General features: G+C 42.5%; 1 protein-coding gene across 19 annotated transcripts in view; it reads right to left on the bottom strand.

Moving 5' to 3' along the window:
- ANKHD1 (ankyrin repeat and KH domain containing 1) overlaps window positions 1–11,937 on the bottom strand; it is a 103,215-nt gene that overhangs the window by 89,478 nt on the left and 1,800 nt on the right. The window lies entirely within an intron of this gene.

Genomic DNA, 11,937 nt, shown 5'->3' with positions numbered 1-11,937 from the left:
AGGGAGAAAGAGGGCCTTGTCTCACAACACAGAATATGAGTGCCATGTGTACCCACAGAGATATGGAATTGGAGAGCTGAGAGGTACTACATCCTGTGGGCCAAGGCACCAATATTAAAGCTAAGACAGCAGGCTTTGAGAGCTGAACATTAAACAAGCAGAAAATTAGCGACCTAAACCAGTGATACAGATTTTTACTACAAACATAGCAGCTATTTACAGCTCACAGCAAAAGGTGCCCATACAGTAAGATTCTCCTCTGCAGAACTCAAATTCCAGGTTATGTCACTCTAAGCAGCTTAAGGACTCCCTGCTGCAAAACTGACCTCTGGAAAAAATTCACCCTTGCCTACAGAAGCACTTCTCCCCAGGACTACACAGGGCACTTTGCCTCACCAATATGCCAGAAATATTATCATAGAATCACAGACTGGTTTATGTTGGAAAGGAACTTAAGGCTCATTCAGTTCCAACCCCTTGTCACAGGCAGGGACACCTTCCACTGGAGCAGCTTGCTCCAAGCCCCTGTGTCCAGCCTGGCCTTGAACACTGCCAGGAATGGGGCAGCCACAGCTTCTCTGGGCACCCTGTGCCAGCGCCTCAGCACCCTCACAGGGAAGAGCTTCTGCCTAAGAGCTCATCTCAATCTCCCCTCTGGCAGCTTAAAGCCATTCCCCCTTGTCGTGCCCATACAGGCCATTGTCAAAGCCTCTCTAAAGGTTTCTTGTCAGCCCCTTCAGACACTGGAGCTGCTCTAAGGTCTCCCCTTAAGAAGCCTTCTCTTCTCCAGACTGAACAAGCCCAGCTCTCAGCCTGCTTCCAGAGCAGAACTGCTCCAGCCCCCTTCTTCATGGCCCTCCCTCCTATTATCCCTGTTGCAACAGTGTTTGTGTCATCTGGTGACCGGCAGAAAATCCCACTGTGTGCATAAGGGACTATTCATAACATATAACTGAGAAACACATACAAGACATTCTATTATGTGCTAATGGACTTTTTTGGTCTTTTCCAATGACATCACTAAATGTAACAGCAGTCCTTCCTTCTGAAGACAGGTTAAAATGGCACCTACCCTGAAACAGCTCTGATATGAACAGGAAATACAGCAGAAGTGTTCCAGGAGGCTCCTGGCAAGCCTTACCTCCCAGCCTCAGGAACAGCTAGGCTACACTCAGGCCAAGGCAAGCACATCAGCCTAGCATCAGCCTTCAGAGGCTGAGCCGCTGCCACCTTTAAAACTTCATCTTTTTGACAACTGGGTAAAGATATGGACCATTTTCTCCCCAACAGCTGAAGCTCACTCGTATACTTACAGGACATTACCTGCACCAATACACCTCCTGAACCAGTGTTAACTCACCACTCACAAATGCTCTTATTAACTTGCAAAGAATTCTTCTCTCTCCTCCCAACAGGAAGCACATTTTGCTTAGGGGAACCTCTAAAGAAGTCCGTCTCTAACACTGATTATGCAAACACGATACACAGCTTTCACTTAGGGTACAAGCTGGGTAGTATCAGTGCAGTCTGTTCTTTTCACCTCTCACTGCCCTTCAGCTCTTCTTCAGGTTTAGTACTGTACCTCCAGAGACCTCACACATGTAAAGTCTCACAGAAAAACTTGCTTCATATACAGTATTTTCATTGTAGTTTTACAGCAAGAAAAGGCAGCTGCTTTCGTTACTTCTGCACATGTTGAGCATCAATTTTTAGGTTCTGAGTTTTAGTAAGAGCTTAATAATATAACCACAATAAAATAGAACTTGAGTGTGAAAATACCAAAAATCCATATGCAGCATGTGAAAATAGCTGTACTATTGCAAGTCTGCCAGGACAAGTTGCAATGTGGTTTCAAGTCAGACCATCTGACATTGCTGTAAATCCATGCACTTGCTCACACACTAAGGCAAGGCTAGAGAGGATGAACAGCTGGATACCTTATCAATAGCAGAGTAAGAAATAAGCTGAACAACCAGATGTCATGTCTCTTGTGAATGCAACTATTATGATCACATCGTAATAACTAACACCCCTCCCATATTTAAAGAAATCAAACTACCTGAAGTGTATCAAAGAAATTCTACTTTTGAAACAAAAAGTAAACTTCAATAAAAACAAATACCAAACAAAACCCCAAGCAGATTTCATGTTGGCATTCCTGGAAGACTTACTCATGTGGCAAAATTTAGGCCCTGCTCTATCCTAATCAGATCTGCAGCAAAGTGATAGAGTAACCAGGCACTGTGCTATTTTTGGATTAGTTTGCGAGCTGCTTTGGGCAGTTAATAAGCATCTCACTTGGTAAGGCTCCTTAGGAAGATGTATATTCAAGACATTTTTCTACCTGCCAAAACAACTTCAAGTAGGAACAGTCAGACCTCAAAGAAGCTGCTAAGCTGCATGGGATCCAAGGACAGGGTGCTGGACATCAGTGTCTTCCCTGCATTGCTGTGTTTCACACCCATCCACAGCAACCATAGACCTTCCCTGAAGTCCTGCCAAGGACTGCAGCAGCCTCGCAGCTCTGCAGATCCAGTTACACCACTGGTCCTCCCTCCGTAGCAGCTATATTTGCAGCTATTTGGAGTCAGCTACAGCAGTATTTATGTGTTAATGCCATGACTGAGTTTACCTCAGGTCAGGGATATGTAAAGGCGACTTTGCAAGCACTGACTTCACAATTAATACCAGCAATTCCTGCAAGATGGGCAACAACATACAGAGTTAGAAGCAAAGCTCTTTTCCCAGCATGGCTCAGACCTGCTCACCACCAGCCTGGTACTAACCCAGGCTACAGACAAATACTTCCTGCTGTAGCTGTACCAGCACCGTTTCCGACTGCTCCTCCTACCCAGGCAGAGAAGGGCAGCAGCAAACACAACTTCTTCTACCTTTCCCTTCCATTTGTGCCAAAGTAGTACTTCTGGGAAGTCTATCTTTGCACAAAGTGTGGTTAAGAAACAAAAGCTGCTGTTAAATCATATCCTTGAACTTACATTTTCCAGACAGCCCCTGAGCTATGAACACTTTTCTGGGTATCTACTCTCCTCACTACAAATACTGAGGACCTGAGCACTTAACTGGGACTCCTAAACTCCTATTTCTTATGCAAATAAATGACTACCTGATTGTGTGTTAGGTAACCCTTCCTAATTATTGCTGTAAAAACTCAATTTGGACATATGTCTAAATACATCTGAATATATGCAGAGGGACCTTGGCTTCCTTAAAGCTAATATAGGCCTGTAGGCCAGGCTGAAAGTTCATGCCTATGAAGCTGAAATAGATCATCTATATTTAAACCATTTTCATTCCATAATTAACAAGATGTGGTCCTACTGCAGCACTGCACACTAGGAAGATATTGTGGTTTTGTCTGATAAACCCAACCTTTGATGCTTTATGTTATCATGCCCTTTATTACACTGAATGCCAATACCTGATTAACACTTGTAATCCTGCTCTAAAAGTTTTGAGGAATACTGATACCCCAAGGCCAGGCTGCAGCTTGGAGCTGGTTTGGGGCTTGGAGCAACTTGCTCTAGGGGAAGGTGCCCCTGCCTGTGGCAGGGGGTGGCATCATATGAGCTTTAAGGTTCCTTCCAACTCAAACCAGTCTGATTTTGTGATTCTGTGACAGGACGTCACATACCATAACACTAAGTGAAAACTGAAAATGAGTTTGTTTCAAGTTTGACCTCAAACCCCTTTAAATTCCACATATAAAGAATGCTTGCCTCAAACTACTAAAAATAATTATTCCAAAGAGAAAGTAAAGTGAAGCCTTTTGTCACTGACATGGCACTTGTAGGAACTTGCTGTGACAAGCGCATCACTACACCCTGGTGTAGACTCACACTAGCAAAAGGCCTGGCTTTGTTTTACCTTAAAATGTGCTTTTCAATGCTGCCCTCCCCATGCCAGTCAAACAATTTTCCACCTACTTAAGGTATCTTCCTGACATTACTATTTCAGTTTCAAGAGATGGCCTAAAGGAATAGGAAAGCACACACCCAAACGTGGGTATTTTCACCTGATTTAACCCATCAAAAAGGGATGAAATTCAGGCAGTAGGGAGGCAGGCACAAATCATTTTCTACCACTTTACTGAATTTTATGGACTCACCAAAGAGGTCTGATAAGCTGGAACATTGTACTTCTGCTAATAGCAAGCCATCAGATCAACTCAGATCCCTGCAAGGCTAGAAGCCCAAGTGCCCCCCACATTTAAGAGAAGCTGTTATTACACCTGCACACTGCCTTTGCTTAGCAGCCTGCAAGTTTTGTAGGCAGGAAATTAGATTGGGAGTGTGGCAGAGAGGAGGGGTGTAGATCTGGTTAGCTTCAACTACAATAGGAAGTTGACTAACATGAGGCAAGATTACCTGAAGGACAGCCTTTATTCCAATATCTATGAAGCAATTATCAGATCATGAAACAAGCAACTATAGAATCTGGGCTGCAACAGGTTCGTGTCAAAACAGGTTCATTTTGCAAGCCCTGCTACAGATGCAACATAAATAAAAATGGACACAACTTTATGCTTCGTAACTGGAGGCAACTGCCTCACACACACACACACACCTGATATTCACATATAAACCTGTGTTCTGTGTTCTTGATGTATTAGCACCCACTCAAACTGATCTCAACACTAACTTCAGCTGACTAAAATGATGGGCGAGAATGAGCAAGGAGCAAACCAACATTCATAAGGCAGCTCCTCTCTGCTCAGTCCAGCCTCATCGATGGATCTGGAGCCTGGCACCACAAGTCACTACTCCATGCCCAAAATGATAGCTAGTATTTGAAACATGCAGATAAAATAATAAACCAAAATTCATGCTGCATGGGACTGCTCCTCCATGCCAGAGACTGTAGATCCTGGGCTTTCAGTTTTCTTGTGTTAATAACTGAACACAAAAGCAGGCTTCCATGAGCATCTGTCAAACGGTTCACATGAATTTAACCACTTACCTAAATTCTCTCTTCAGCACTCAACTGACACTAGATATTCTTATGCCAATTTAAGTAGCTCTGAATACTACAAATTACACCTTATCACATGCCTCTGGACAGAGCGGTCTGATACATGACTCTTCCATCTCCAATTCATTTTTATGTTACACTACAATAAGCCTAAGACAGAACTGAACTCCCAGTTAGCCCTCAAAAAACCTCGGCCACAGAAAACACAGGTTGAATCCTCTTGGCACAATAGGCTGGCAATATGAAAAAGTTTCTCTGTATAGCAGAAAAGAAAGATGACTCATTTCAGTCAAAAAAAAAACCCAAACCCAACCTGTTACAAGCCAGCCTGCAGCCATCACACATTCAATGTCTGATAAACAAATAATTATGACTAAGTTTTCCTGATGTTCAAGAGAATCTTCTGCAGCCAGGAACTGCCATTTAGAGACCTGGAACTGACAAATGAAGTATATTCAAAATTCACATGAATCAAGTACCTGCTCTTGACATGTGCAATCTTCATGCTGATGAAAACCACTGAACGAGACCAGTAAACCTTCCTAAAATAAGCATCACTTACATTAAGCACCCAATTTCACATATTCTACCTCAATCCACTCTAAATCATGTTTCCAATACTCCAACTTCACATTGGTTTTAAAATTCCCTACTGCCTACTGCAAAAACAGCCCTTCTTCCCTCACCTAAACCAAGAAACAGGAGGTGTTCCTCAACATTCTTATCTACTAGAACATACAACAGGCTTGTTGTGTTAATGTGGCCAAGGCTTTCAGGCTGGGATCCTTGCTCAAGTATTAAATCCCAATCATTACACCAAAGAGAAGACAATTTCAAAACCAGAAGATGAACAAATGCATTTGTTTGCAGATGTAAAAGCTCATACCCATCCAAGACAACTCCCTTTTTACAAGGAGTTCCATGGAAAAGATGAGAGGAGACAGACACAAGTTACTCCTGGGGAGATTCTAAATGGACAATAGAGGAAAAAAACTCACTGAGAACCACCAGCCATTGGAATCATCACCCCAGGGAAGGGATGGAGTCCCCAATATGGGACACTTCTAAGGTGCCTGGACATCTAGTCTGGGTCATGCGTTGTCTAGAAAGGTTGGACCAGATGATCCTTGAGGTCCCTTTATATATTTATATAAGATATTGAGTTTGCCCTCACAAATCCTAAATGGTATGTATCCAGTTCACAGACTCCCTTTTCCCCTGGCTACCCTGTGACATTGTGGATGAACACATGCTCCCAACAGGCAATGCTCTGATGAACAAGGCTTGAAATCAGCCTCCTCTTTTCCCTTGTTTTGAAGTAGGACTGATTGACTACCTACCCACCACGTGACACCATTCGTTTTATTCATGATTTCGGAAAGGGAAGAGTTCAACAAGGTTAGGGATTTTCCTAGAAGAAATTCTTAGTTAATTAGTAATCTCTCTGTTTTACTGAAGGCAAATGAGAGTAACTTATGGACCTAGCTGAAACTCAATGCCCAGGAAATGTTAAAAATACCAGAGAGGTGCTTTTCAGCCACTAAAACATCCATCTCTTTATGTGATAAATAGGAAACAGTTCTCCTGCAGGACAGAGACACAGTCAGGTGGCTCCCAAAACCTCTCCTGGTCATAGGAGCCAGCCACACGTGCTCACCCTCACCACCAGCATTCTGACAAATACAACATAGTAACTCAACCACGAGCAACCCTTCTGGGTCTAGGACACTTCTTTCAAAGTCTAGGATGCTTCACAAGAGCTAAAGATGAAAAGAAGTTTGAGAAGACTCTGCAAGATTCAGTTAAAGCAGAGGGAGAGGAGAAATACAGAAACTTGCTATTAATAGGGTATACCAAGAGGTTAGAGTTTAGACAAGCATGTAACCCTAACTAAATGAACTCTTGTATCTAAATATTAATTCACCTGTACCCCTTTTCCCTCTTATTCAGAGGAAGCATGGGTTCATAATACAGACTCCAATACAAGGCTGCTACAAAAAAAAAATTGTAACTTGAAAGGTAAACTAATTTAATAGTTTATCACAGAACTCCAAGTCGTATGAGGAATCAATGAGAAAGTTTCTATAAGATAATCCCTGGAGCCAAGCACTTGGATCACAAAAAAATCCCAAACTTACAAGAGTACTTGAACAAATCACCGATTTTTGAAGTTTTGCTCACAGTACAGAATCACAGAATAGTTAGGGTTGGAAAGGACCTTAAGACCATCTAGTTCCAACCCCCCTGCCATGGGCAGGGACACCTCACACTAAACCATGTCACCCAAGGCTCTGTCCAACCTAGCCTTGAACATCACCAGGAATAGAGCATTCACAACTTCCCTGGGCAACCCATTCCAGTGCCTCATCACCCTAACAGTAAACAAACTTCTTCCTTATATTCAATCTAAACTTTCCCTGTTTAAGTTTTAACCCGTTACCCCTTGTCCTAGCACTACAGTCCCTAGTGAAGAGTCCCTCCCCAGCATCCTTGTAGGCTCCCTTCAGGTACTGGAGGACTGCTACGAGGTCTCCACGCTGCCTTCTCTTCTCCAGGCTGAACAGCTCCAACTTTCTCAGCCTATCTTCACACAGGAGGTGCTCCAGTTCCCTGATCATCCTCATGGCCCTTCTCTGGACTTGTTCCAACAGTTCCATGTCTTTTTTATGTTGAGGACACCAGAACTGCACACAATACTTCAAGTGAGATCTCACGAAAGCAGAGTAGAAGGGCAGGATCACCTCCTTCAACCTGCTGGTTACGCTCCTTCTGATGCAGTATCCTGTGATACTGTCAGCAAAAGGTCTTCAGATGGTGTTTGCATGGTACAAGAGGTGGTAGTAGGAAATAAAGTATCCACAGAAGGAAAATAAAAGCACCCTATCGAAGACTGAAGCTTCAGAGATCACCTTAAACACTAAGATCTGCACACAGTCCTCACACAAAATGCACAAGTTATTTTTCTTGCTTCATTAAATTTTAAGTGAGAAACAAACTTACGAAAGGCTCTTTTTTACATGTAAGTCAGACTTGCCTCTGTTTTAAATCCAAGAGTCACTTTTACCCTGAACAGCTTGATACTTCTAAGGAATCTTCATGCATGTTACAAGAACTCAAATGACCTCTAAGATCAAAACTATGCAGCCTCCTTACCTGTAGGGTCTAATCCCCAGGTTTGAACTCCTCCAACAAGCAACCAACTCAGTAATGTCGCTGCTCCCAACTTTAAAGGGCAGGCCACATGTGCAGAAGAAAAGGACTCCCTTTGTATTGCCCTTCTCTCCACACTCGCCCTTCATCAGAGTGAACATCACAAGGATAGTTTGAGCTCTAAGCACAGCACCATCCAGCTGTCCTTACAGCTGTACTGCAGGATCCTCTGAAGGAGAAGAGCATCCCACTGTCAAGCCCACAGGGGGAGCAGCTAGGTAGCCCCAGTTTGAACCAGAACACAAGGACTGGGGGCTTACCAGCTGTAGCCTGGCCTTACATTAATGCTCAAATGAACCCTTCTTCCCCACCCCAGACTGTAACTAATGGACCGGTGAAACCTATGTGCAAATTTGTAATTCTATATAAATGTTCTGCTAAATTTGGTGAATGTCTCCTTACCAAGGGGCAGCACCACATATTTATATAATTACACAGTAGTATTTCACATCTTTACTTTCTACACCTATCATTAGAAAACGGTTGCTGACATTTATTTTAGGTCATGCACTCAACTGGGTCAAGCTGCATTAAAGGGAAATGAGCTCTGTAAAAAACTTTGCAAATCAGTTAATTTTAAAGGGTTATTGAATATTAAGTGTTACCCACAACCAGAGAGATTGTTTCTGGCTACCCAAGGCCACACTTTCAAAGTTACTGAGATATCTACCAAGATTTTTCCAGGAATTAGATGCCAAGTCAGGCTGGGAATGAACAAACACCCTACTACTAATTAGCTTTCTGAATCCTTCAGCATCACATCTCAATACCTTTGGATCCATTAACCCTCCATGTATTCTAATCAGTGAATAATTCTTCAAGAAAATTTTCCAGTTTGTTCCATGTCTTCATCCCTGCACTTTGAAAGAGCTGCTCAAAGGAAGAAAAACATTAACTGCTAACTGAAACTTACATTTTTTCAGAGAAAAGGCTTTTCTGCCTAATATTATCTACCTGAATTTACATTAGCTTTTTGAATTACTATTCCTTATGGTCAAGAGAATGCTGCCATTTATATTAATTCAAATATAATACAGAAAAATTGAAATGTATAAGGATTAATCTAAGAAGTCAAAGCTATACCACATGTCATTTAACAAGCAGCGCCATGTTCAGCAGGTTCACATAGCAACGACTTTAACAGACTACACTGACAATTTAAAACAACTACCTCAGTATTTACTCTGAATTCAAAACCCAGTTTAAAAATTAAGAGAACTCAGATTTATGGGGGAGGGGGGTGAAGACAAAGCCCCAAACAAAATCTTCAAGTACTGAAACTGGAGTGCATGCCACTCAACTATTAATTCTACTCATCACAGGAGGTAGGTTATGTGTAATTTTTAATTATGCTTTATGTAAATATCCCCAGAGGCTTATGCAATAGGTACAGGCTTAAGTAAGGCAAGCTGGTGGAGGCAGGCAGCCTGCTCTGGAGAAGGAAGCTGAGAGCTGAGCTGACTCCATAGCCAAGAGGTGGGTGAGCTCCAGTTGCCATTGAAGTCCTCCAAAACCCTGAATCACAGAACACAAGCGACTTGCTGCATTGATAAGCTCACCACCAAAAGCCACTTATGGAACTGAGCTCCAAGCTCCTCTGGTACTTCTGCCAGCACAGCTGGCTTCTCCTACTTGATTTACAACAGATCAGCAAACCACACAATCCCGTGAGCACTAACACTGCCATATTTATCACCTGCTTCAAGTCTCTATTTGTACAGCCCAGTTGTCTGCCACAATGGTTTTTGATAAGAACCTCTGTGCTTTGTGGCCAGAAGCTCTCAACCACCAAGGACCCAATGGACCTCATCTACACACACTATTAATCACCACCTTGCCAGCACACCTTCACCTTGACCTACGGGCTTCACAACTAGCATGAAGGAGGCTGTTTAATGCTCATGCCTATGGCACCACTTTAAGCGCCATCAAAATTCACAAGGAGCAGTAGTAACACACTTAGAATTACACCAAGATCTCACTCTAAGTAAGTTGCATGTAGTGTCCAAACCCTGATCAAGCTTAGAAGGCGACTATCTACGCTGAGGTCAAAACCACCTCATCTCTCAGGCTGCAACCAGTGGCAAAAGCTCCTCCAAATGCCCTCTGTTTCACACAGAAAGAGCGCAAAGCCTCTTGGCCTCATCCCTCCATGCCCAAAGGCATGCTTCAGCTTGCAATTGTCTCTATTTGCATGTGATAATTTTAACTGGTAATTCTAGAAAATATTCTGTACAGCTGCATTTAAATTCTACCTTACAGACCTGACACAACTCATCTATAAGGGACCCACTTCAGTCCCTGCATTCCCAGCCACAGCTTGGTGACTCCCATAAGTGGGCACTAAGCTAGGAAACCGGAAAGCTTTCAGTTCTCTCCCAGTTCTGCAACACAGAACAAACAGTACCCTGTCTTCACCTGTAAAATGGGGACAGTGCTCTCACCATAAACTACTTGAATATCTGATAAAAGAAATGCAATATATTTCTTTAAAGTTAAGCTAAAATCTATTGCTCTTTTCATTCTCTAGATAGATACTTCATTGCATTCCTCATCCTGAGCTTCACTGGTGATTTTATTTTAGCATATTAACTTGGACTAATACAAGGATACAAAACCTAAAAGCACTGCTGACAGACAGCAGAGCCTACAGAATATTGTACCATTATTTTTATGACTTCAAAAGCAGAGGCAGGAGTACAGAACAAGGCAGGACAGCAAACACTCATTTTATTTATTTTAATTCCCCCTTCTAGTCCTCACTAATTCCACTCACTGGTAATAGCTGAAGGCATACACCCAGATCAGTGACTCATGGCACAAGACCACAGTCCAAACAGTCACTGGGTTTTCAAGGCAGTGCTCTTCAAGGATTGCAGTGTTCCATCCCAGGAGTTTAACTGACTTTTCTTTGTTAAAACAAAAACCAAACCACTGGCAGCAGGTGCTTCTTTAGTTCTCATACGCACAATATCCCTCTTGGTGCTCTCACCCTCAGGCAGAGTCCAGCACCATGCACAGACATGGGCACATCCTCCCACCCATACCTCTTCCCCAGATTACTTTCCACAACCAGAAACAAGACAGACCAACTCCACAGGCAATTTCAGCTTCCAGATTAGCCCAATTCTTCAATGTGTGTTCTGGAAATCTCCAAGTATTTTTATTTCAACCTTTTTTTATTTTCTCCTTTATTAAATATTTTCAAGCAGAAAGCTTTTCCGAGGTTTTTCAAATGAGTAATTTTACTTTAACAGCTGTTTGGAAACCTTTCTTTTTTGACCTCAATGCCAACCTCCCAGACACATTATTTCTAATAGGCTGCCTTTCTTAATACTTGCTATTAGTCAAAAGACCAATAGAGTGCTTAGTAAACACCTCAGCTGCTCAATCTTCACATCCTTTAAATAATGGGGCGGGTTCAAAAGGGATAAGCTTCCAAAGCAGAGCCCTGCTCATCTTGTACAGAACCACAAACACCAATTTCTCATTGTTTTCCAGGTTAACTACTGCTTTAGTATCTTCAAACGCACATTAAATCGTGACACAAAAGACATCTTGGAGAGCAGAAACTCATCAATTCTATTTACAATGGGCCTTCCAGCTCCCCAAAACAGGTATGTACTTGAAGATGTAATCTCATATCATCCTGTGCTCAGGATAGCAATCACACAGGTAAGGTTCACACGCAACCACTCAACTGCCTGATCATCACAATTTTCGTTCAGTTAAACATCA

The sequence above is a fragment of the Pezoporus occidentalis genome, unplaced genomic scaffold, assembly GCF_034315485.1.
Source record: "Pezoporus occidentalis ecotype Australia unplaced genomic scaffold, CSIRO_AGI_Poc_V1 ctg91, whole genome shotgun sequence".
Classification (NCBI taxonomy): Eukaryota; Metazoa; Chordata; class Aves; order Psittaciformes; family Psittacidae; genus Pezoporus; species Pezoporus occidentalis.
Note: the sequence above shows the minus strand (reverse complement) of the source record. Positions and strands in the feature narration are given on the sequence as shown.